Source organism: Heterocephalus glaber, unplaced genomic scaffold (genome assembly GCF_053883595.1).
Source record: "Heterocephalus glaber isolate CG9 unplaced genomic scaffold, H.glaber_assembly_v1.0 deba00001504, whole genome shotgun sequence".
Taxonomy (NCBI): domain Eukaryota; kingdom Metazoa; phylum Chordata; class Mammalia; order Rodentia; family Bathyergidae; genus Heterocephalus; species Heterocephalus glaber.
In genome coordinates this window covers 26,243,801-26,270,867 of record NW_028258324.1, presented here as the reverse complement: position 1 = coordinate 26,270,867, position 27,067 = coordinate 26,243,801, and the positions used below count along the sequence as shown (strand labels likewise).

The following is a 27,067-nucleotide window of genomic DNA, read 5'->3' as shown; positions in this document are numbered from 1 at the left end:
TGGTGGATGTGCAGACTTCATCAATGCTTTCATGGGGCTGAATTGGAAAAAGTAGACAAATACAAAGAAAATAAATAAGATTGGAGATGAAACCGGTAAAGGAGCCAAACAGAACAGGAAGAGAGAGAATAACAAAGTGGGTGGGGTGCGCTGAGGGGTGGACCAGCATTGCCAGATGTTCAGGAATGTTGATGAGACAGGAGGGTAAGAAGGGGAACCTTCCTTCAGGCAGAAGAACAGCATGTGGTGAAGGTGGTGAAGAGCCTGGCCCCTCAGGATGAGGTAAGGAGCCAAGGCAAAGGTGGTGTGGTTGTTGAAGAAAGCACCAGAGCCAGTCATGCTGGGTCTCGTATAGGCCAGGGTCAGAAGCCAGGCTTTACACTCACATTTGGTGGGAGACCACCGGAAGGTTTGGAACAGAAGAGTTATAGAACCTTTATTTTCTTCCTTTTTGTTAAGAACACTTCAGTTCCTATGTGGGATTTGGAATATAGCAGGACAAAGACAGAAGTTGGGAAACCAGACAGGAGCAAGTGACTATGGCAGTGGCTCAGGTGAGTCATGCTGAGGTTGGCGGTGGCAGAAAAGCAGCAGATTTGATTTAGAGGTAAGTATGTTTGGATGGAAGAAACATAAGGAAAGGGAGAAAGCAAGAATATTGCCTAGATTTTAAGCTGGAGAATTGGGTTTATGACAAACACCATAAAGGAAGGTATTTTGGGGACGAAGATGTTGTTTTCTTTTTTCCTCCTTTTGGGAGATAGTGGTGTGGGCAGTATGTGGTCTGCACTTTATTAAATTATGAACATGGCTGGTTGTTGTACACACAAGTAGGAATTGAAAAAAGGTTTACTAAATGCGTGTGCAAAAAGGCAGAACACTAAGCAGGGGGATTTCCCCAGAACACAAGATTTTATTAACTTTCTTGGTACATTTTAGGTATACAATATAATGACATTCATCATTGGAAATCTGCACCTTTACATGATATATCTTGTTTCTTATTTTTCCCCATTCCCTTGCCCTCCCTTCAACCCCTCCATCCCTCCCTATTTACAAAGACATTGTTTCCTTTTCTTCATTTTCTCATATTAATTCCATTCCCTTCTTTCCTTTCTCCTACCCCTCCCACTTCCCCTTCCCCTTTGCCCCTTTTCTTCCTATTTTACATTATCTATTATACCTTTTAGTCCTTATTTACCCTTTCAATTTCTCACACTAGAGAAACTATTCAGTATTTACACGTGTGTCCTATTTATTTCACTTAAAAGTATGGCCTCAATATGCATCCATTTAGCTATAAATGTTTCTAATTTCTCATTTTTTATGGATAAGTAGTACTCCATTTTATTAAAAAACCACATTTTCTTTATCCAGTCTTCAGTTGATGGGCAATTGGGCTGCTTCCAAATTTTAGGTATTACAAATTGTGCGGCTATGAACATGGGTGCACATATATCACTGTGGTATGATGCTTTTAATTCTTTGGGGAAGATATCCAGCAGGGGAACAGCTGGATCAAATGGGACTTCCAGTCCTAGTTCTTTGAGGTATCTCCATACTGATTTCCACAGTGGTTGCACCAGTCTACACTCCCACCAGCAGTGGAGAAGGGTTCCTCTTTCCCCACAGCTCTGCCAGCAATTTGTTATTAGTTGATTTCATGATAGCAGCCATTCTTTCTGGAGTGAGGTGGAATCTCAGCATTGTTTTCATTTGCATCTCCCAAATGACCAGTGATGTTGAACATTTTTTCATATGCTTATTTGCTATTTCTACTTCTTTGTCTGAGAAATGTCTGTTCATTTCAGATGTCCATTTTTGGATTGGGTCTTTAAATTTGGGAGGTCTGATCTTTTTAAGTTCTTTATAGATTCTAGATAGTAGACCTTTGTCTGAGGAACAGCAGGAGAAAATTTTTTCCCACATTGTGGGTTGTCTCTTCACACCTTTGGTGGTTTCTCTTGCTGTGCAGAAGCTTTTTTTTTTTTTCAAGTTTATTGGTACATTTTAGGTATAAAATACAGTTACATTCATCACTGGGATCTTATACCTTTACATGAGTATCTTGGTTCTTATTTTTTCCCCTTCTCCTGCCCTCCCTTCACCCCCTCCACCCGTCCCTATTTGCAAAGACTTTGTTTCCATTTTTCTCTTTTCTCATATTTTTTCTTTTCCCTTTTTTCCTTTCCTCTGCCCCTCCCACTTCCCCTGCTCCTTTAGACCTTTTCTTCCTGCTACACAATATCAATTATACATTTTAAAAATTACAATATCAAGATCTAGGAGACATTACCACAGATTTTACATAATTTTAAAGGATATAGAAAGCATATTACAAAAATCTGTTTTGAAATAAATTTGACAACTTCTACGAAGTACCTTGGAAGACAAATTAATGAAACAAACTCTGAAGGAAATATAAAATTGGAATAGCACCTATTAAAGAAAGTATATTCCTAGCTTGAAAACCTACCTATATGACAACAGCAGGATCATATACATTTTAATTGATAAGTTATATCAAACAATTAAAGCAGAAAAAAGAAGGAACACTTCTCCCCTCATTTTAGGAACTCAACATTGTGCTAATCTTAAAACTGGATAAAGATAATAGAAGAAAAAAGTATGAACATAGTTAGAAATTTGTTTAACAAAACAAACTCTTAGAAGTCAGATCTGGTAGTATGTAGAAAGTGGTTTTGTTATAGGGATGGCAGTGTTGGTTCAGCATTGGAAGATCCACCCCCAAAAGTCATCATTTTCACAGAGGAAAGGAAAAAGTCATATGATCCTGTCACTAGTTGGAGAAAAAGTATTGGTCTAAATTCTACAGCTGTTCATGGTAAAAGCTATCAGGAGACTAGAAGTAGAACAGAACTTCTCAACAGATCAAAGACATGTACTCCATACTTCCAGCGAGAGCGCCTTAGATGAATGGAGAAGATACAATACTTTCTTCTTAAGGTGGGAAACTAGGGCAGATATGCTTACTCTTTATCTGTCCATTAAACTTTGAAACCTAGGCCCCACCAAAATAGTCTGGCAATAAAATGACACAATTAGGATAGGATTGGCAAGGTAGAAGCAAAATCTTTATATGTAGATGAAATGATCATCTACAGAGAAAATACTAAGAAATCTCTAGGAGCCCCTAGAACTTGTATTTGAATTTAGCTGGATTAGAAAACACAAGGTATATACAAAAATTCAGGTCTGTGTATACTTGCTATAAATGAAGAATTGAATATTGAAATTTAAAAGTTATGTAGGAATTCAAAGGACCTAGAAAAGTTAAAAACAAAAACAAAAACAACCCCCCCCAAATCCCCCCAAAACCAAAAACAGTGTTGGAAGACATTTAGTGCCTAATTTTAAGACTTCTACTAAAGCTACAGTAATCAAAGCAGTTTTGGTGTAAGAAAAGACATATAGATAAGTTGAATAAAACAGAGAATCTAGAAATAGAACCACACATATATGGTCCACTGAGGTTTGAAAGATTATTTAACATTAGCATTTTATAGACTACAAACTCAATTCAAGAGCCGAGGAAGAGATAGTGTTTTCAGCAAATGGCACTAGAACACCTGGTATCCATATAAAAAATTTACTTCAACCCTTTATTTCCATACATGAAAATAACTTGAAGGGATCTATGAACCTAAATATGAAAGCCTAAAAGTATAAAACTTTAAGAAGAGATTATAAGGGAAAATGTTTATGCATTCAGGGTAGGCAAGAACTACCTAGGAAAAAAAGACATGATGTATAAAAGAAAAAAACTGATAAATGAGATTCCATCAAAATTTAGAACTTTTAATGACATCATTAAAATGAAAAGGAGTCCTTAAACAGACCGTATTTACAATGCATATAACCTAGGACCAGAATATATAAAGAATTCCTAGATCTCATTAATAGACAACCCAATTAAAAAGTAGACACAAGAAGATGATAAATAGCCAGTATAGCACAAGGAAAGGTGTGCAACTCTAGAATCAGAAAAATAGCAATCAGTACAATAATAAGATTGACTTATACACTCATTAGGGAGATGAAGTTCAAAGTTTTAAAAGCCTTGTCATGAGTTTTTCTTTTTGTTGGATTCTCCCCCTTTGCATTTAATTTGTCACACCCAATGGATTCATTCTGCTGGGTTTCCTGGGGTTGTGATCCTCATTGTCTTTTCCTAGGGTATTGTCTGAAATGTTTTGGAGTGCCCGTTTGATATTCATGAAGTTCCTGAGGTGCTCTTTATCATGAAAGTATCTTATTTCTCCATCAATTTTGAAAGAGAGTTTTGCAGGGTACATCAATCTGGGTTGGAGGCTGTTTTCCTTTAGGGGTTGAAATCCATCGCTCCAAGCTCTTCTTGCCTTGAGGGTTTGCATTGAGAAGTCTGCTGTGATTCTGATGGACTTTCCTTTGTATGTGATTTGTTTCTTTTCTCTCATTGCTTGTAGAATTTTGTTCTTTTGTTGAATTTCTGGAATCCTAACTATTATATGCCTATGTGTAGATTTTTTTTGATTAAGGCTAGCTGGAGTCCTATATGCCTCACTTATCTGTATGTCAAGTTCTTTTCCCCTCCTTGGGAAGTTTTCTGCCATCACTTCTGTGAACAGTTTTTTATGTCATCTGCACTCTCTCCTCTTTCTTCATTGACTCCAATCAGTCTTATGTTATTCTTCTTTGCATTGACTAGCAGCTGCTGGATTGATTTCTCGTGTTCCCTTACAATTTTAAAGCAATTTTTCTTTTTCCTGTTCACTAATTGCAATCTTTTCTTCTATATCTGAAATTCTATCCTCACATTGGTTCATTCTGCTGCACAGACTTTTGATGGAGTTTTTAATCTCCTGGAAATCTGTTTGCATCTGTTTTATGGATTCCATTTGTTTCCTATGTTGGGATTTCATCATGTTCCTCAGATCCTTTATTGTTTTATCTGTGTCCTCTCTAGATTTATTAATCATGTCTTGCACCATGAGCAAAATCTGTGCTGTTATCTGAGTAATTATTTCTGATTTCATTTTTCCCAGATCTTCATTTGTTGGCAGTTCAGAGAGTCCAGGTAGTTGAGTATCAGATTGTTCCATCTTGTTTCCTTTTGGGGTTGCTGTAGGTGATCCAGAAGTCTGTTTTTGAGTCTTGTTTATGTGTCTTCTCATTTCCAGGGTGGGGGGGTGCTTCTGGCTCCCATGCGGCTCACCTTCGGTGCCTTAGGAGCATGGCATGGTGGCAGGGGAGCTTCCTTCTGGGTGCTGGGACTGGCTCTACAGAAGCTTTTTAATAAGAAGTGATCCCACTTGTTGATTGTTTGTGCTAGTTCACGGGCAACTGAGGTTTCGTTATAAAATCTTTTCCTACATCAATGTCTTCAAGAGTTCTACCTAACCTCTGTTCCAGCTGGTTCAGCATTTCTGTTTTAATATTTAGATCCTTAATCCATTTTGATTTTAGTTTAGTGCATGGTGCAAGATATAGTTCTAGTTTTAATCTTTGGCAAGTTGAAACCCAATTTTTCCAGCACCATTTATTAAGGAGGCTATCTTTCCTCCAGTGAGGGTGTTTGACTCCTTTGTCAAAGATGAGGTGACGGAGTGTGTCTGGAGTTGTTTCTGCATCTTCTAATCTGTTTCACTGGTCCTCAGGTCTGTATCTTTGGCAGTACCACGTTGTTTTTTTTTTTATCACAGTAGCTTTGTAGTATAGTTTCAAGTTGGGAGTTGTGATACTCCCTGCCATGTCTCTGTTACCTAGAATTGCTTTTACTATTCTAGGTTTCTTGTTCCAAATGAGTTTTTGGATTGTTTCCTCAAGGTCCGTGAAGTATGCTGCTGGGATTTCAATTGGGATTGCATTGAATCTACATAGCAGTTTTGGAAGTATGGCTATTTTCACTATGTTGATCCTTCTTACCCAAGAGCAAGAGATGTCTTTCCATTTTCTGTTATCATCTTAGTCTCTCTTTTCAGAATGCTATAGTTTTCAGAAAAGTGGTCTTTGATTTCTTTAGTTAGGTTGATTCCTAGGTATTTCAGTTCTTTGGATGCGATTGTGAAAGGAATTGTTTGCCCTATTTCTCTCTCCCTGAGTCTGTTGTTCATGTAGAGGAAAGCTATTGATTTTTGCATGTTGACTTTCTCTCCAGCTACTTTACCAAATTTGGTTATTAACTCTAGAAGACTTTTGGTGGAGTTCTTGGGGTCTTTGATATAGAGTATCATGTCATCTTCAAATAATGACAATTTGACTTCTTTATTTCCTATCTTTATTCCTTTTATTTCTTTCTCTTGTTTAATTGCTGTGGCTAATGTTTCCAAAACTATGGTGACCAGGAGTGATGATAGTGGACATCCTTGTCTTGTTCCTGATTTTAGTGTGAAGGATTTCAGTTTTTGACCATTTAGTATGATATTGGCTTTTGTTCTTTCATAGATGGCTTTTATCAGATTGAGGAAGAGACCATCAATCCCAATTTTTTGTAGGGTTTTTATCATAAATGCGTGTTGGATTTTGTCAAATGCTTTTTCTGCATCTATTGAGATGATCATATGTTTTTTGTCCTTGGCTCTATGGATATAGTGTATTACATTGATTGATTTGTGTATGTTGAACCATCCCTGCATCCCTGGGATGAATCCCACTTGGTCAGGGTGTATGATCTTCTTGGTGATCTTCTGCATTCTGTTTGCCATTATCTTATTAAGGATTTTTGCATCTATGTTCATTAGTGTGATTGGCCTATAGTTCTCTTCTTTGGTTGGGTCTTTCTCTGCTTTGGGGATCAAGGTGATGCTTGCTTCCAGGAATGAATTTGGGAGTATTGCTTTCCTTTCAATTTCATTGAAGAGTTGAAAGAGTAGTGGCAGTAGTTCCTCTCTAAATGTCTAGTAGAATTCAGCAGTGAAGCCATCAGGACTTGGGGTTTTCTTAGTTGGTAAATTTTTAATTACATTTTCATTTTCATTGATTGATATTGACTTGTTTAGAATTTTTAGGTCATCTTTGCTCAACTTGAGTAATTCATACTTATCAAAGAACCTGTCCATTTCTTCTGTGTTTTCCATCTTATTTGCACGTAGGTTCTCCATGTACTTATTGATGATCCTCTGGATTTCTGCTTGGTCCATTGTAATTTCATCCTTTTTCATTCCTAATTGAATGGATTTGGGCCTTTTCTTTCCTTTTTCTGATAAGGTTGACTAAGGGTTTGTCAATTTTGTTTATTCTTTTGAAGAACCAACTCTTGGCTTCATTGATTTTTTGTATCATTCTTAGTCTCTATTGCATTGATTTGTGATCTGATCTTTATAATTTCCTCCCTTGTATGAGCTTTGGTTTGTCCTGCTTTTCTTTTTCTAAAAGCTTGAGGTTCAGCATCAGGTTGTTTAATTGGGTTCGCTGTGTTTTCCTAACATGAGTATTCACTTCTATGAATTTCCCTCATAAGACTGCTTTCATTGTGTCCCATAGATTCCGATATGTTGTAATGTCATTGTCATTTAATTGAAGGAACGGTCTGATTTCTTTTTTAATTTCCTCTGGGACCCATTGGTTATTAAGAAGTGTGTTGTTCAATTTCCATGTGTTTATGAAATTCTTCAGTTTCTTTTGCTATGATCTCCAATTTCATCACACTATGGTCTGATAATATACAGGGGATAACTTCAATTCCTTTGCACTTAGTTAAACATGTTCTATGAGTGAGTATGTGGTCTATTTTGGAGAATGACCCGTGTGCAGCTGAAAGGAATGTGTATTCTGATTTTGTGAGGTTGAACACTCTATAAACATCTGTTAAGTTTCTTTGTTCAAGAGTTTGATTGAGTACTAGTATTTCATTGCTTATTTTTTGTCTATTTGATCTATCTAATTGTGATGGTGGGGTATTGAGGTCTCCCACTACTATTGTATTAGTGGTTATTTGATTGTTCATTTCCATTAGTATTTGTTTTATATAGTTGGGTGCACTAGTGTTTGGTGCATAGATATTTATGATTGTCATCTCTTCCTCTTGGATTGTTCCCTTTACAAGGATGTAGTATGCTTCTTCATCTCTCTTAATCAGTGTTGGTTTGAAATCCACTTGATCTCCAAAGAGGATAGGTACTCCTGCTTTTCTTCAGGTTCCTGTGGCATGGAGTATTGTTTTCCACTCTTCAACTTTCAGTCTATGAGTGTCTTTTTGAATTAAGTGTGTTTCTTGTATGCAGCATATTGTTGGATCTTGCTTCTTGCCTGTCTATATCTTTTGATTAGTGAATTGAGACTGTCAATATTGATGGTTATAACTGATGCGTATTGATTTATCATTGTCATGCCTTTTTCTTTCTGTTGAATTCTCCACCTTTGTATTTAATTTCTTGTCATGCCCAATGCATTCATTCTTCTAGGCTTCCTGGGTTGTGATCCTCATTATCTTTTCCTAGGATATTATCCAAAATTTTTTGGAGTGGTGGTTTGGTGTTCATGAAGTTCCTAAGGTACTCTTTGTCATGAATGTATCTTAATTCTCCCTCAAATTTGAAAGATAGGGTACATCAATATGGGTTGGAGTCTGCTTTCCTTTAGGGCTTGAAATATGTCACTCCAAGCTCTTCTTGCATGGGGGTTTGCATTGAGAAGTGTACTGTGATTCTGATTCTGATGGGATTTCCTTTGTATGTGATTTGTTTCTTTTCTCTAACTGCTTGTAGAATTTTGTTCTTCTGTTGGGTTTCTGGAATCTTCTTTTTTTTTTTTTTTTTTTGGTACTGGGGATCGAACTTGGGACCTTGTGCTTGCAAGGCAGGTGGCAGAACTGCTGAGCTAAATCCCTAGCCCTCGTTTCTGGAATCTTAACTATTATATCCCTATGTGTGGAGTTTTTTTTGATGACAGCTAGTTAGAGTCCTCTATGGCTCATTTATCTTTATGGCAAATTCTTTTCCCCTGCTTGGGAAGTTTTCTGCCATGACTTCTGTGAACAGTTTTTTTATGTTGTCTCCACTCTCTCCTGTTTCTTCATTGGCTCTGAGCAGTCTTATGTTATTCTTCTTTGGATTGTCTAGCAGCTGCTGGATTGATTTCTCATAGTCCCTTTCAATTTTTTTTAATTGAAAATCAGTACTTTACTTTTATTTTATTTTTTAAAATTCTTTTATTGGTACATTTTCGGTGTACAATTCATTTACATTTATCATTGGGTGTTTGTACCTGTACATGATATATCTTGGTTCTTATTTTTTCCCCCATTACCTGTGCACCCTTCACCCCCTCTGCCTTTCCCTATTTACATAGATCTCATTTCCTTTTTTTTTTTCTTTTCTCGTAGTTTTTCCTTTCCCTCTTTTCCTTTCCCCTTCCCCTCCCTTAACTCCTTCATCTTTGGACCTTTTTTCCTATTTCAAATTATCAATTATTAATTTTAATCATTTTAACCTTTGTTAACACTATCAGTTTCTCACACTAGTGAAACTATTCAGTATTTACACATGTGTGTCCTATTTATTTCACTTAAGAGTATGGCATCAATATGCATCCATTTAGCTATAAATGACTCTAGTTTTTCATTCTTTATGTCTGAGTAGTACTCCATTTTATAAAAAACCCCACATTTTCTTTATCCAGTTTCCAGTTGATGGGCACTTGGGCTGCTTCCAAGCTTTAGCTATTACAAACTGTGCTGCTATGAACATGGGTGCACATATATCACTGTGGTATGATTCTTTTAATTCTTTTGGGAAGATACCCAGCAGGGGAATAGCTGGGTCAAATGGGACCTCTAGTCCTAGTTCTCTGAGGTATCTCCATACTGACTTCCACAGTGCTTGCACCAGTCTACACTCCCATCAGCAATGGAGAAGGGTTCCTTTCTCCCCACAACCCCACCGGTGCATTTGTTATTTGTTGATTTCTTGATAGCAGCCATTCTTTCTTCAGTGAGGTGGAATCTCAGTGTTGTTTTCATCTGCATCTCTTGAATGACCAGTGATGTTGAATATTTTTTCATATATTTGTTTGCTGCTTTTATTCCCTTGTCTGAGAAATATCTGTTCATTTCAGACGCCCATTTTTGAATAGGGTCTTTGAATTTTGGGGGTCTGATTTTTTTCAATTCTTTATATATTCTAGATAGTAGTCCTTTGTGTGAGGTACAGCTGCTAAAATTTTTTTCTCCATATTGTGGGTTGTCTGTTAGCTCTATTGGTGGTTTCTTTTGCAGTGCAAAAGCTTTTTAATAAGATGAGATCCCAGTTGTTGATTCTTTCTGCTAGTTCCTGTGCTGCTGAGGTTTTGTTCATGAAGTCTTTTCCTATGCCAATGTCTTCAAGAGTTCTACCTAACTTACCTTCCAGCAAGTTTAGTGTTTCTGTCTTAATATTTATATCTTTAGTCCACTTTGATCTTAGTTTAGTGCATGGTGATAGGTATGGGTCTAGTTTCAATCTTTGGCAGGTTGAAATCGAGCTTTTCCAACACCATTTATTACATAGGCTATCTTTCCCCCAATGAGGGTGGTTGGCTCCTTTGTCAAAGATGAGGTGGCTTAGCATGTCTGGAGTTGTTTCTGCATCTTCTAATCTATTCCACTGATCCTTAAGTCTGTTCCTTTGCCAGTACCATGATGATTTTATCACAGTAGCTTTGTAGTAGAGTTTCAAGTTGAGGATTGTGATACCTCCAGCCATGTCTCTGTTGCTTAGAATTGCTTTAGCTACTCTAGGTCTCTTATGGTTCCAAATGAATTTTTGGATTGTTTTCTCTAGTTCTGTGAAGTATCTTGTTGGAATTTCAATTGACATTGCATTGAATCTATATAGTAGTTTTGGAAGTATGGCCATTTTCACTATATTGGTTTTCCTGCCCAGGAGCAAGGGATGTCTTTCCATTTTCTTGTATCCTCTTCAGTCTCTTTTTTCAGAGTGCTGTAGTTTTCAGTGTAGAGGTCTTTTGTTTCCTTTGTTAGATTGATTCTAGATATTTCATTTTTTTGGATGCTATTATAAAAGGAATTGTTTCCCTAATTTCTCTCTCAGTGAGTCCTTTGTGTACAAGAAGGCTATTGTTTTTTGAGTGTTGACCTTGTATGCAGCTACTCTACTGAATCTGTCAATTAAGTCTAGAAGTCTTTTGGCAGAGCTTTTTGGGTCTTCTATGTAAAGTATCATATCATCAGCAAATAACGACCATTTAACTTCTTTCTTTCCTATCTTTATTCCTTTTATTTCTTTCTCTTTTCTAATTGCTGTGGCTAATGTTTCCAGAACTATATTGAACAGGAGTGGTGATAGTGGGCATCCTTGTCTTGTTCCTGATCTTAGCATGAAAGTTTTCAGTTTTTGACCATTTAGTATGATGTTGGCTGTTGGTTTTTCATAGATAGCCTTAATCAGGTTAAGATAAAGACCTTCTATTCCAATTTTCTTTAGAGTTTTTTTTATCATGAATGGGTGCTGGATTTTGTCGAATGCTTTTTCTGCATTTATTGAGATGATCATATGGGTTTTTTCCTTGACTCTGTTAATATGGTGTATTGCATTTATTGATTTACGAATGTTGAACCATCCTTGCATCCCTGTGATAAATCCAACTTGGTCAGGGTGTATGATCTTCTTGATGACCCTCTGTATTCTGTTTGCCAGTATCTTGTTGAGGATTTTTGCATCTATGTTCATTAGGGAGATTGGCCTGTAGTTCTCTTTTTGGGTTGGGTCTTTCCCTGGTTTTTTAATCAAAGTAACACTTGCTTCCAGGAATGAATATGGAAGTATTGCTTCCCTTTCAATTTCCTTGATGAGTTTAAAGAGTAATGGCATTAGTTCTTCTTTAAATGTCTTGTAAAATTCAGCAGTGAAGCCATCCAGACCTGGGCTTTTCTTTGTTGGTAAATATTTTATTACATTTTCAATTTCACTCATTGTAATTGGGGTGTTTAGAATTTCTATATCTTCTTCATTTAACTTTGGCAATTCATATGTATCTAGGAATCTGCCCATTTCTTTTGTGTTTTCCATTTTATTGGAGTAGAGGCTCTCAAAGTAGGTATTGATGATCCTCTGGATTTCTGTTGGATGTGTTGTGACTTCACCTTTTTCATTCTTAGTTGCATGTATTTGTGCCTTTTCTTTCCTTTTTTTCATAAGTTTGGCTAAAGGTTTATCAATTTTACTTATTCTTTCAAAAAACCAACTCTTTGATTCATTGATTTTTTTTTGTATTGTTCTCTTAGTCTCCACTGCATTGATTTCTGCCCTAATCTTTATAATTTCCTCTCTTGCACAAGCTTTGGATTTGTTATGTTCTTCTTTTTCTAGGAGCTTGAGCTTATTTTTCTGAGTTTTCTGTTTTCCTAATATGGGCATTCACTGCTATGAATTTCCCACATAGAACTGCTTTCATTGTGTCCTGTAGATTCCTGTGTGTTGCACTGGCATTTTCATTTACTTGTAGAAACTGTTTAATTTCTTCTTTAATTACTTCTGTGACCCATGGGTTGTTCAAGAGGGTGTTATTCATTTTCCATGTGTTTGTTGGGGTTTTGCAGTTTCTTATGTTATTGATCTCCAATTTTATTGCACTATGATCTGATAATATACAGGGAGTAACTTCTGTTCTTTTACATTTACTTAGATATGTCCTATGAGCTAGCATGTGGTTTATTCTGGAGAATGACCCATGTGCAGCCAAAAAGTATGTGTATTCTGATTTTGTGGGATGGAACACTCTGTAAACATCTATTAAGTCCATTTGTTCAATAGCTTGGTTCAGTTCTAGAATTTCTTTGTTAACTTGTTTCTAGAGGATCTGTCTATTTGTGATAGTGGGGTATTGAGGTCCCCCACTACAATTGTGTTAGTGTTTATTTGGTTTTTCATGTCTATTAATATTTGTTTTGTATAGTTGGGGGCATTTGTATTTGGTGCATATATATTTAGGATTGTCATCTCTTCCTCTTGGATTGTTCCCTTCACAAGTATGTAGTGACCAGCTTTGTCTCTCTTAATTAGTTTTGGTTTGAAATGTACTTTGTCTGCAAGTAAGATTGCTATGCCTGCTTTTTTCTGGGTTCCTGTGGCATGGAGAACTGTTTTCCATCCTTTTACTTTCAGTCTATAAGTTTCTTTTTGAATTAGGTGTGTTTCTTGTATATAGTATACTGTTGCATTCTTCTTTTTAATCTATTTGGCCAGTCTATTTCTTTTGATTGGTGACTTGAGGCCGTTAACATTGAGGGTTATAATTGATAGATATTGATTTATCCTTGTCATGAGGTTTTACTTTTGTTGGCTCTTTTATTTCTTATTTTTTCCCCCTTTCCCTTTAGTGTCTTACCTTGTCTGGTGGCTTCCCTCTGTTGGGCCTCATGGAGTTGTGACCTTCATTGCTTTTTTCTAGGATATTGTTTAGAATTGCTTGTAGTGCTGGTTTGGTGTCCATGAAATTTCTCAGGTGTTCTTTGTCATGGAAGTATCCAATTTCCCCATCTATTTTGAAAGATAATTTTGCAGGATACAACAGTCTAGGTTGGAAGTTATTTTCTTTTAGTGCTTGAAATACTTCACTCCAGGTTCTCCTTGATTTGATGTTTTGTGTTGAGAAGTCTGCTGTGATTCTGATGGGCTTTTCTTTGTAGGTGATTTGTTTCTTTTCTCTAACTGCTTGTAGGATTTTGTTTTTCTGTTGGGTTTCTGGGATCTTGACTATTGTATGTCTAGATGTAGGTTTGTTTTGATCATGGCTAGTTGGAGTTCTATATGCCTCACTTATCTGTATGTCCAATTCTCTACCTCTGTCTGGGAAGTTTTCCACTATTACTTCTGTGAACAATTTTTTAATGTCAATTGTGCTTTCTCCTGTTTTTTCATGGACTCCTATCAGTCTTATGTTATTCTTCTTTGCATTGTCTAGCAGTTGTTGTATTGATTTCTCGTGGTCCCTTACTCTTTTTAAGAAATCTCTATTTTCATGATCTCTAACCACAATCCTGTCTTCTATATCTAATATTCTATCTTCAGATTCCCTTAATCTGCTGTGGATACTTTCAGTGGAGTTTTTGATCACCTGAATATCTGTTTGAATCTGATTCATGGATTCCATTTCTCTCTTATGTTGGAGGATCATGGTTTCCATTTCTTTCTTATGCTGGGTATTCATGGCTTCCAACATGTTTCTGAGCTCATCTATTTTTTTATCTGTTTCTGTTCTAGATCCTCTAATCATGTCTTTCACTCTGCTCACCATCTCTGAGGATATCTGAGAGATTATTTCTGCTTTGAATTTTTCTAGAGCCTCATTCATCTGTTTTGTTACTTCCTGTGCTATCAGTTCAGGGTATACAGGTGGTTGGTTATGGGACTTTTCCATCTCATTTCCTCCAGGATTTACCCTTGGTGGGGTGGAAGTCTGAGTTTGTGCCTTGCTTAAATGTCTTCTCATTTTTGTTTTTGGTACTGTCCTTGGTTTAACTCCTGGCTTGATAGTTTGAAATTATTTATTGTAGGTATCTTTAATGATTGCACCTCAGAGGTGTCTTCCAGATATAGCTGGTCTTTCAGTTTTGAGTCTCTAATGACTCTAAGGCTATTTCGTTTTCCTTATACTAGGATGGTTCATTGACTAGATCAATACCAACACCTTAGCCCAAGTGATACAATCAGCAACACCATTGCATCAAGTACATCTTTGAAAATGATACTTTGTGGTAGTTATTAATCTATCACCTTTGGCTGTGTGAATTAAATCAAGATCGAGGACCAACCCAACATATAGTGAATAAACTCTTCAATATAACAACTTTACCCTTTGGGATGGGGAGTTAGAAGGGGTTGGGGAGGGAGGGATAGATGGGAAGAAGGATAGGGGAAGGTTAGCAGTGTGGTCAGAGGACATAGGTGAGAAGGAAAAAGAGAATAATAGGAAAATAAAGAAGAACTCTGAATGAGGACCAAAACAGGGACAAAAAGGGAAGATGAACAATGTGGGAGAGCAAGAGAGTGAGTGTAAGAGAGAGAGAAAGGAAAGAGAAAAGAAAGAAGAAAAGAAAAGAAAAAAAAGAGAAAAACAAATATTTGCAAAGAGTAGGGAAAAAATTAAAGATAAGAGGAGCAAAAGAAAAGAAAAGAGAAAAAAACAAAATAATAAAACTAATTTTGGGAATAAAAAATAACCATGAAGATGAAGGGCCTCTTTTAGTGTATGTCTCTGCTGTCACAATAGAAAATGTGGGTTGCAGTGTGCAGATATAAGTCAATGAGTCTCAGCAAGCTAGTTGCAGACCCATGAGATTCAGGCAGATTTCTGGCTGCAAGTCCCAAGTTGAGCTCCCTGTCCTTCTGTAGGGTTGAACTCTGCAGAGTTGTATTGCAGATTCCAGCTACCCTTCCCGTGAAGATAGACCCGGTCCTGATGGGAGGTGACGATGACTCCAACTTACCCAGTACAGTGGTTTGGTGGTCTGGTGTCCTCTGTGTCTTTGTAGTGTGGAACCAGGTGGCTGTACAGAGGAGTGGGTTGGGGGGGGAGGGCTGTCCAGTGGATTGCTGCCGGGGTGTGGGCTGATTTGGCTTGACTCATGACGTTGCTATGTTGTCTGCAGACCTGCCTGTCTGCAGTGGGCTGATTCAGCGTGTTCGGCATGACTCACAATGTTGTTACTGTCCCTTACAATTTTAAAGAAATTTTTATTTTGCTGGCCACTAATTGCAATCTTATCTTCTATATCTGAAATTCTGGCCTCATATTGGTTCATTCTGTTGCGCAGACTTTCAATGAAGTTTTTAATCTCCTGGAAATCTGTTTGCATCTGCCTTATGGGTTCCATTTGTTTCTTATGTTGGGATTCCATCATGTTCCTCAGCTCCTGTATTTTTTTTAACTAGGACAGAGTATTTTAAAAGGACAAAACATTTAAAATAATTATTGATCATTTTAATTTACATTATATTTGTACAGTGATGCATAGCCTTTCAAAGATGTAGTAAAGTATACATAACAAAATTTACCATTTCAAGCCATCTTAACATAAATGTAGAATTCAGTGGCATTGAGTACATTCCACATTCTGCAACCATCCCAACTATGCATCTCCTCAATTTTTCTTCTTCTCAAATTGAAGTTCTGTACCCCTTCACCACTAACTTCCTGGTCCTTCCTTCCTCCCTAGTCCCTGATAGTCTCTATATATTTTACTACTCCAGTTACTTCATGTAAGTAACATATAATATTTGTTTTTGTATCAGTTTTTCTCAATTAGTATGTTTCAAAGTTTCTCCATATTGCATAAGGGTCAGAATTCCTTCCTTTCTAAGGGGACCACACTCTTTCACAGCAGCTAAAACAACTAAGGTCAGCATGATGCTTAATTAAAATAGAAGTGCTCACCTCTGTTGAATGGCAGTGTGCAGTAAAGGGCCCAGACTCAGCAGTCTCCTTCTGGGGAGGGCTATACTCTCCTGGTTGGGCAGGGCTGGGAAATTCCCTGATGCTCCTCCGCCCTTGTCAAGAGCGCTCTCTGGTCACATCTCTCTGGCATGACCACATAGCCTCCCATCTAGTAACATACCCTCCTTTGTCCATCTCCATCACCCTCCACCATCTTGAAGTATTCAGCCTGGTCCTATGACTCTATTCCTCCTTTGCTCTAATCAGCTTCTTGATCTCTTTGGCTTTTGATATTCAAAGTGAAGTTCTTTTTTTTTTTTTTTGGTGTGTGTGTGGGGGGAGTTGAGACAGGGACTCCCTGTGTAGTTCAGGTTACCCTTGAACTCACTGTGTAGTACAGGCTGGCCTAAAACTTGTGATAATCCTACTGCCTCAGCCTCCTGAGTGCTATGACTACAGGCATGTGCCACCATGCCTGAGTTTAAGACTTCTTTTGCTGATGAATTTAAAAGCTCCAGATAGAATCTTGTTTAACTCTCTCCAGGCCACTTTGAGTCCTTCCCTCTTTATGACAAATTGAAAGAGTGATATCAAGGTGGTGAGGGTGGAATGGGGAGTCAGAAAGGGAAGAATTAGGTTGAATGGGCATCTTCTAAACTCATCTTTCCATGGTTGTTTCTTAAATGTAAGGCCTTGATAATTTAGAAGAGAGGAATTCTTCTTGAAAAATATTAGAACTAATTTTTCCTGTGTTAACTATGGTCTTGGTTTGGTTTAAAGCCAGTTATGAGCAGGGCCAGGTCCCAAGGAAGCGCAAGGTCCCAAGTTCGATCCCTGGTACCAAAAAACCCCCCAAAAACCCAGTTATGAGGATCCTGGAGTGTAATGGTGACATATGCCAACAAAGGTCTTCCCTGTGTGAGGAAAGCCCAAGGAATATTAAGAGGCTAGGCATACACTGGCTTCCACCCTTAATTTGTGTCTTAGATGCCATTCAATAAGATTGCTGTCATTTTAGCCAAAGATTTTTTAATGACTGTTATAAAATACCCACCACAGTTTTTAAAAGTAGCTATAGCATCACTGTTGATTCAATGAGTTATCCAGAAATGTTTTGTTTTGTACAAAGTAACTTCATGGTGCCAATTCAATTTTTTGGACTACAAGTCAAGATTTATTAGGAAGCAATAAAATAAACTATATTCAGTACTTAACTTTTTAACTGAAATAAAATAAAATAGAAAACATTGGGTATATCACAATGAGTAATGATAAATGTTATCTGGTAGAATTTTGAGATTATTAAGGTATGTGTGTGATATGTATTTTGTGGTGTATTTTCCACTGAGTACAAGAGTAGGAGGTGGAGGGGAGTTGAGAAAACCACTCAAGTTAGCTGAATGAATTGATTGAAGTGAGGCCTGGTTACTGCCCTTGAAACAAAATGTTGGATGTCTACCCCAAATGAGCTTGGTTTTGGACTGGTTCACTGGCTTCATACATTGTATTCATTCATTCAAACATGAATTCATTTTTCTTCTCAAGAATATATGTGTTAATGGTTTAAATCAAGAATGACCCCCAAATGTCTCATGCTCTCAGAGGTGGGAATTTTTCAAGGTGTTTAGATCAAGAGGGCATAATAGCAGAATCTGGTTTTAGAAAGTGGGGTATGATTGGAAGAGGTGGGTCACTGGGGGAATGACCTGGAAGGATATATTTCCCTCCTGGATCCTACCTTTTCTCTGTACTTCCTGGTGGCTGTGATGTAAGCAGCTGTCCTCAGTCAGACTCTTCTACCATGCTGTTTCTACCTTGGAATCTTCCAAACATGGACCTAAACTTTTAAACTATGAGCCAAAATAAAACTCTCCTCCTTTAAGAGTTGTGGGTGTCAAGTATTGTATCTCAGTGATGAGAAAAGTTACTAAGACAGATTTTGTTACCAAAGGTGGGCTTTTTGCTATGACTTAACTAATCACATGATTTAGAAGCCTTTGGAACTGGCTTGTAAGAGGAGTTTGGAAAGTTTTAGAGATGCCAGCTAGAGAAGCCCTAGAATGCTGTAAGCCAAGTTTGATGGGAGATTCTGGTTGGAGATTTTAAGACCAGATAGAAATGCAGATGGTAAAGGTAAAGCTCATAATGTTTCATTTGGGAATAGGGACTCCGTTGGTAGTTGGACTTGAGATCATGTGTGTTATTTTCTGGCAGGAAACTTGTCTACATTTTACTTATGTCCTGAGTCTTTGTGGGAGACTGAGATTAAAGTTAGCAGACTTATTAATCTGGTGGAGAAATGTCAACACAGGTCAAAGTTCAGGCTTTGGCATGGGTAATGTTGGCAGCTTTTTGCCAGTATTTTACTGAAAACCAGGAGCTCAAAGCCCATTTGAATAGTTTTCTGTTTCCCCAGAAAGAAAGCACCTGAAAAGTTGGAGCAGAGAACAGCTTGATTGCTAAAAGGATTGGTATTAAAAAGAAACCAAGTAATTTGCATCAGAACAATAAGAAAGATGGCTTAAGGGCACCTCAGGAATCAGCAAGACCCTGGTCTCAAGAGTGCAAAAACAAGACTTTGCTTTGAGAAGAGAACCCTAGGCTTCCTGCTGGAGAAAGGATGCCTAAGAATCTGTTCTCTGGGATTCATTTCACAGTGCTTTAGGCATCTTGGCACTTGAAGGTCTCTGAATCCATGATAGAAGGGAGACAGGGAACTGCTTAAGCTGGTTGCAGACCTTGAAATTATTCACATGGTGCTGGTTTTATGGGAATGAAGAATGCAAGAGTTCCAAACAAGGCCTGGGAAGCCAGGCAATGTGGCCCTGAGAAAGCAGTGCATGAAGTTGGGACAGTGAAGCTGAAAGTGCAATGAAGACCCCAGGAAGTTGGAGATGCCAGAAACATGGAATATCTGCTGAGGAAAGCTGCAGGCAGTGAAAGAAGTCACCCTAAGAGAGAGACCATGAGGAGTGCAACATACAATGCCATAGGAGGGCTGCCCAAGGCCCTTGGAGTTCATATCTCTCCATTACCGGCCTTGGTTGCTGAACATGGAACTACAAGATTTAACATTTGCCCTGCTGAGAGTTTCAGTCTTGCTTTGATCCTATCTTTCTTTTCTTTTCTTTTTTTTGGTACCGGGGATTGAACTCAGGACCTTGTGCTTGCAAGGTCCCATTGCTTTCTATCCTTCTACTTCTCCCTTTTGGAATGTAAATATGTACCTTGCGCCATTTATCTAAGCAGCATTTAACTTTCTTTTTGATTTTTACAGGGGTTCACAGCTAAGGGGTTGCCTTGCATCTCAAAGAAGACTTTGGACTTGGACTTTTCAGCAATGCTGAAACTGTTAAGACTTTGATGACTCAGGTATGGACTAAATGTGCTTTGCAAAAAGAGATGTACATGAGTCTTTTGGGGACCAGGGGCAGAATGTTATGATTTAGTTAAAAAAATGACTCCCAAAACTCATGCTCTCAAAAGGGTTTTCTGCAGGTGATTGGATCATGAGGGTGCTATAGCTAAATGTGCTGTTCAGAGTTGGGGTCTGGTTGGAAGAGATGGGTCACTGCAGGTGTGACCCAGAAGGGCATATTTCCCTCCTTCAGTCTCCTTTCTCTCTCTGCTTCCTAGCTGCCATGATGTGAGCAGCTTTGCTCCTTCAGACCCTTCCATCTCTGCCTTGGAGCCTGGTGAACATGGACTGAAATTTCTAAAACTATAAGCCAAAATAAATCTCTCCTTTAAGTGTTGTGGGTTGGGTATTGTGTCTCAGTGTTGAGTAGAGTGACTAAGATAGTAAAGAAGCTTATGAACACTTGAATGTAATGTAATGGAATGTACACACCACAGCGCTCACACACACACACACACACACACACACAAATGCGCGCACGCGCGAACATCCACACAGAGAAATAATGAGTTGTTAAAAATAACCTAAAAGAAAAGGTGGGTTCAGAAAGTCAAATAAACCTGTACCCAAAGTGATATTCTTCAGTGAATTCCTATACTCCAGGAAGTGGGAGGACAAAGAGAAAGAAAAAAATAGTCCTTGACACATGGAATGGCAGTCACAACTAGACCTCAATATCATTACAAGGTGGTCTGACACTCATGGCCAGGCCATTTTAGTCCTTTTGGGGGGGGGCAGAAACAGTCTCACAAAGTTGTCTTTGTCAAACAATGTTATAGTCAAATCATGACAAGATGAGATGAAACAAAATCACAAATTAACAAACATTCTCCTCTCTTGCTGAATGAGTGACTCTGATTGTTCATTTTTTTTTTTTTTTTTTTTTTTTGGTACCAGGGATCAAAGTCAGCACCTTGTGCTTTCAAGGCAGGAGACAGAACCACTGAGCTAAATCCCTGGCCCCAATTATTCTTTTTTTATAACAAGGACAGCTTTAGTTTCTTTAATCTGTCTTCTTCATAGATTAGACAATCATAGAATTGCCTCCCGTTTCTGATGACATTTAGTGTAGAGTGAATGCTGCCTTCTTAGGTTCTCCCCAGTTATTCAGCCAAAGCCCAAGTCCTATACCAGATTCTTTTTAACAACATCTTACTAAGTTGCTCTTACTAAGATTCCTATGATATGTCTTCTTCCTCACTGCAGTCTATAAGAAAAACCAACTTGTTTCAACTACAGGAGTTTTTGGAACTCTTTGCTGGAATACATTCATAACAGCAAAGCCAGCTGTCTGTTGGTGCCAAGTTTTGCACAGGACAATAAAAGATGTCATCAGAAATATATATCTTTCTGTTTCTTAGAGAGTGCATGTGGGTGTTCATTCGTGGAGTACATAGGGAAGGATAGTAATAAAGAAGAGCTAGCTTTACTGCTTCAGTGTCTTTTAGACTGAGTACTTACAAACAACTAAGAGTGCCTGGAGGGTTTTGTTAATGTGTGAGCCTGAATTAATCCCCAACCCTTTTTATTTTTAAATTTTGAAACAGGGTCTTGCAAAGTTACTAAGTTGATCAGGGTAGGTTCAAACTTAGAATTCTGCCTCAGCCTGCCAGAGTGCTGGTAGTTGTGTTTTTTAAGTTTTTAAAGTCTTCTTCATTATCTACAGAGGAATTAGTTCTGGGACCCAACTGAGAGCATAAACATCTGCAAATGTTCAAGCCTTTTGTACAAAAGGGTACAATATTTCCATATAACCAATGAACTATATAGTTTAACTCATCTCTAGATTACTTATAATATCTAATATAATGTAAATTCTTTGTAAACTATTGTGCTTCATTATTTAAGAAATAATGAAAAGGGAAAAAAGTATGTACATGTTCAGGGTAGACACATATTTTTTCAAAGTTTTCTCAATCTGCAGTTGGTTGAATCCATGGATGAAGAACATGGATATGGAGGGTCAGCTACACTTATCTTTTGGAGATAGGTCCTGAAGTACATGTGGATAAAATAATATGATGTCTAGAACTGGCTTCAAAATCATCCAGGAGAGAAGGTGAGTGAGGGTGTGGGTGAAACGAGGGTGTGGGTGAAACAGGGCTGGTCATGAACTGATGACAACTGAAGCTGGATGATGTGTATATCAAAGTTCATTACAGTATTTTCTTGATCTTTAAAGTTTTCTATAATGAAAAGTGTGAATAAAAACATTCTTTGAGCCTAGTTGCTTATTTGTTTTTTCAGTTTGAGGAAAAAGCTAAATAAGGCTGTGTCTGAATATGATGGGAAACATAGTGCTGGAAAGTAGTAGAGGATTCCAGAGTTATGTGTGGACATGGAGGTGAAGCAGGACATCTTTGAAAGGAGTAATTGAAGGGGAGCAGGGAGTCCAGGGAGATTTTAAGCCATCAGCAGCATCCATCTGAGGGAATGGGAAACCAGGTATGAGGCAAGTGTAAAGGAATTTGAGATGCCAGAACCTGGCAAGGGGTCTGGAATGGTGAGTGGGAGTTGAAAGCTAGAACTATTCTCCAGTAGAGCCTAGGTTGCCTGAGGTCATATCTGCTCTATGAAGGAGATTCTTAAACAGAACTACTTATTTTGTATCTCTTGAATCCCCAAAACAAATACTTTCACTTTTCTTCAACTGAATATGAATATTGTTAAAGTTTGACACTTAAAAATCAAACATGTTTGTGAAAATAAAATTTAAAATTTTTTTCTATTCTGATGGAGTTGACCTTTCTTTGGCATTAAATGGAGAGAAGGAACAATCAATTCATTTAAAGAATATACTGAGCTTTATGTACTAGACCTACATAGTATACTGTTGAGGATAAATGGTACCTGTCTATATGGAGTTTAGGATCTAATGAGGAAACCCAATAATCTCACTAATATAAAGGGACAAACTAAGGTAAGTGCTTTTAAGAAATACAAGGAACTATGAAAGTATGTGAGTTGTTTTGGTTGGAACAATGACCTGAATAAGTGCCACTCATTAGAAGTTATGATTATTGGAATCATAAAAGGAAATAAAGCAGCATCAGGAGATGGGAGCAAAACTTTTTTTTTTCCAGTTTTAATTTTGAGACAGAATCTTGCTAAATTGCTGAGATGGCCAGGCTGGGCTCAAATTCAGGATTCTCCTGGCTTAGGTTCCCAGAATCCTGGGATTACAAGTGTGCACCACCATATCCTCCTCCAAAAGCCTTGGTTTTAATCTGGTGCCAGAGCAATGAGTTGCAAAGTGACATGCTCATGTTGAGTGTGAAATCTATAGGTCAAGAGTCCCAAGGTGATGAAACCATTTTAGCTAAAAGGAAAACATTATGAGCTGATGAGATCTGGTGTGTTCAGGGTGGTATGGTTGCAGACTGACATTATGATCTGAGGACCTTCATTAGATAACATTTTCAGAGGTGAGAACTTAGAAACCCAGAAGCAAGGAAGGCAAGAGACTCAGAAGATGCCCACCACCAATTACTTCCTATGTGCACATGAATTCCATCCTCCTTCTTCCTTGAATCCAGGCTGGTCTGTAGTTGCTTTGGCAATGATAATATGTCAGAAAAGCTTCTAGGCCATTTCTGGGCTTAAGATCTAGGATCACTGACATTTTCTGATTTGTTTCTCTTGGAGCCATGAAAGGCATCTAGTATCTAGAGAAAAATATCATGGAGAACAGCACTAATGCACTGGAAAAGGGAGTGAAGGGCAGTCCTGGATGTTCAGCCCACGTAAACCTTCAGGTGATTCAACTGCCAGCTGATTCCCATTGCAGGAGAGCCAGCCAGCCAGCCAGTGACCTGCAGAAACATGAGACTCAATGATGCACTGTTGTTTTAAGAACTATATTTTGGGGGTTATTTAGGCAGTAATTAACAAAGAATCACCTTTAATTCCTAGAACCTAACAGGAGCACTTTTTTATGTTTCACCAATGATTGTTGCTAAGGTGAATTTGGCTCAAACTTTCCTTTTTGGTAGAACACACACTTTCTCCAAATTTTACTGTGATTGTACGTAAAAGGCAATGAGGAAAACTGAAAGGAATGGAGTAAGTTGTATTGTACATTCCACTTAGGCCTTTGTGAAATGACAGTGGAAACAAGAAAACGAATATTTACTGAGGCGCTATTATAAGGCAGGGACGGTACCGTGCAACTTGACATATGCTCCCTTGTTTTGTTCTCAACCACACAAAGGTGATATCATCAGTGCCACTGTACAAATGAGAAAACAGACCACAAAGTGAATGGCAAAGCTCAGTCAAGAGTCAATGGTTCTATTTGATTTCAGTGCCAGTAACCTTACCTAGAATGTGGCTCCTCATCTGGAGAAATTCCACCCAAGTCTCCCATGGAAGTTACTGAAGTTCCTGTGATGCAGTGGCAGATTCTCAGCACTTGGCTCTTGGCCTGACCTGAATCTAATGTTTACTTACCTTTATGTGAGTGTGGGGAGGGGTTATGATATAATGGCTATCTTGGAATTCACTTGTGTTTCCTGAAGTAAGAGACTGGTACTGTCTCCTCCTTGCTACTCACAGAAATGCTTCCTGGCATTTTGTATCACCCAGGTCAGAGCTTTGGGAGGCTCGGGAAGCTGTCTGAAATCCTTGAGCACTGCCAGATCTTGGAGATGAAGAGACACAGTTGTGTGGTATGCGAGGAGAGGAAGCCAGCAGAGAACTGACATGCCGCATTCTTTCAGAGCTCCAGCTGGCAAAAGGCTGCATTCCCTGAACACCACTGCCAAACCTCCCAGGTGGCAGTCTCCACCCTGGGTCCAGTCTTCCCCTGGTGGGGTGGAAAGACGTTCCAGGTCTATCTTCCCTGTAACTAGAGGTGCTAAGAGGTCAGCTGTGCAGGAGAGTGCCTTAGACTTCTGAAACCTCAGCAACCTTCAGTACAGAATTGGATGTATCTCCCTAGTGCTGTCAGAGGGGATATGTATTTAACATGCTTAAGAGTTTCTTAGAATATTACCCTCCTTCCTGTGCAGTTTTGTGGTTTTTATCTTTCCTAACGACTTAGCCTTCTGCTTCCTACTTTTGGTTGTTATTTCTTTTTTCTCTATAATTAGATTCAGGAAAAAAAACCATCAAAGACTTGTGTCCTGAGAAGTTAGGGAATCTCCTTGGAAAGAATCTGAAAAGGAGGAATTCAATGTTTGTTGACTGAATTAAATAGTTTTATGTTGATCTGAATAGAGAAGTAAAACTATCAATAGGGTTTAAAACCCCTGGATATCAGGGAAACTATTACTGAATGTAGTAGACTGTGTGTGTTACTTTATTTCCATTTTACAGGTTAAGAAATTGAAGGTCATGAAGTTAAATAATTCTAAGTGCCCTTTGTTAGTGCTTTAATTATCTTTTTAATCTACAATAGGGTCACTATATCTTTTGGTTTCTCATTTCTTTTGGGCCAATATCTGTTATTTACAAGCGATATTTTGCTCAGAACCTGTCCATTTCCTACAGTGTTTTAAAATTTACTGTCCTACACTTATACCTAGTATTTGCCTTGGGATTTATGTGTTTTAACTTTGTAAATCAATTTTATTAAGGCCTACCTTGCACATGATCAATTATGCCTGTCTTAAGTGCATGGGTCTGTGTGTTATGACAAAGGTATGGTATATGTACCTGTGTATCAGTGCATTCAAGACATAGAACATTTTTGTCACCCATAGAAGATTTTTTTGCTCTTTTATGGTCAGCTCCCACCTCCATTAATCTGTTTTTTGTCAATTTAGATATGTTTTCCCTTTTCTAGACTCATATAAATGGAATCAGACTGCCATTCTCTTATTTGTCTAGCAGTCTTAGATTGATCCACACTATTGGCTGTATTACAAATTTGTCTTTTTATTGCTGTGTAGCAGTCTACCAAATGGATGAATATACTACAGTATGTGTAGCATTCTCTTGCTGTTTTCAGGGATCACTGTGAATATGTATTAGATAGGCTTCATACCAAATTATCACAAAACTTAGTGATTTGAAACAATAAAAATATTTATAATCTCACCTTTTTGTTGTGTCAGAAGCTTGGGTGCAGTTTAGCTGGCTGCTTCTGCTTCATGGTTTCTTACAGAGCTGTGAGCAAAGCATGGGCTGGGCCGCTCATTCCTGCACTTGCCATTATTTGGTAAGATGTGGTTTCTTGCTGTCTGCTGGAATGAAGGCTTCCATTTTCCTCCTGGCTGTTGGCCAGAGGCATCACTCAGTTCTTGTCATGTGGGCCTTTCCATAGAGACACTCACAGCTTAGCCACTAGCTTCCTTAAAGCCAGTGAGATAGAGACGGAGAGAAAGAGAGAGAGAGAGAGAGAGAGAGAGAGCGCTCAAACAATATGAAAAGCCTAGAATTTTGGAACTTAATCTTGGGACTTACAGCTAATCACTTTTGTCATTTTCATTTGCAAGTAGGTCACCAAGTTCAGCCCATACTCCAGAGAAGGTTATTTCGCTAATATTTCAATTCTAAGCAGTGGGGAATCATTAAAATCCATTAAGACAGATTCTAGGGAGGTAGAGGCTTCCTACTATGGTATACAACTGCTGTGAACATTTGTGTACTAGTGCTGTGGTTTGGATACATGTCTCAAGATATGTTTCCCAAGGTCCTTGTACTAAGGCGTGATCTCCAGGATGATGCTATGAGAGGTGGTGGAACACTTAGGAGGTGAGACTTCATAGCAGGTCCTTAGGTCATTTGCTGGTATGTCCTTAAAGGAATGTGGGACCCTGGTCTCACCTCTCTTTCTGTCTGGCTTTGCATCTTGTCTCATGAGATGAGCAGTTTGTTTTTCAGTGCATTCTTGCCTTAAAGTGTTATCCTCTTCAGGGAACCACAGAAATAAGGCTGCTGACTTTGAACCTCTGAAATGGTAAGCCAAAATAAACTTTTTCTCTTAGGTGTGGGTGTAGCTCAGTGGTAGAGTGCTTGCTTAGCATGCATGGGGCCCTGGGTTCCATCCCCAGTACTACAAAAAACAAACAGATCCCCCCACTTTTCTCTCTATGAGCTAATTGTCTTGAGTATTTCATTCTAGTGAAAGCTGACCAATATAACATGTCATTTCTCTTAGGTAAATGCCTATGAATGGAATTGTTGCATTTTGTGATACTTTACTTTCTCTCTCTCTCTTTCCTCTTACAGAGACCATCTGTATTGTCAGTCTTTTTAAAATTTCAGGTATTATAAGGAATGTGAAAATGGCCATTATTGTGATTGTAGTTTGCATTTCTCTGATGATTAAAGATT

General features: G+C 38.2%; 1 long non-coding RNA gene across 3 annotated transcripts; it reads left to right on the top strand.

Moving 5' to 3' along the window:
- On the top strand, positions 1-27,067 carry LOC110347745 (uncharacterized). 3 transcript variants are annotated; one of them, XR_002392535.2, is made up of 6 exons: positions 1-282; positions 460-554; positions 19,649-19,743; positions 21,714-21,848; positions 24,094-24,244; positions 24,374-27,067. It is a non-coding gene; the product is annotated as an uncharacterized LOC110347745 (long non-coding RNA). The 3 variants fall into 3 exon arrangements; XR_002392537.2 differs by lacking the exon at positions 460-554 and having other exon boundaries at positions 5-282; XR_002392536.2 differs by lacking the exons at positions 1-282; positions 460-554 and having other exon boundaries at positions 18,404-19,743.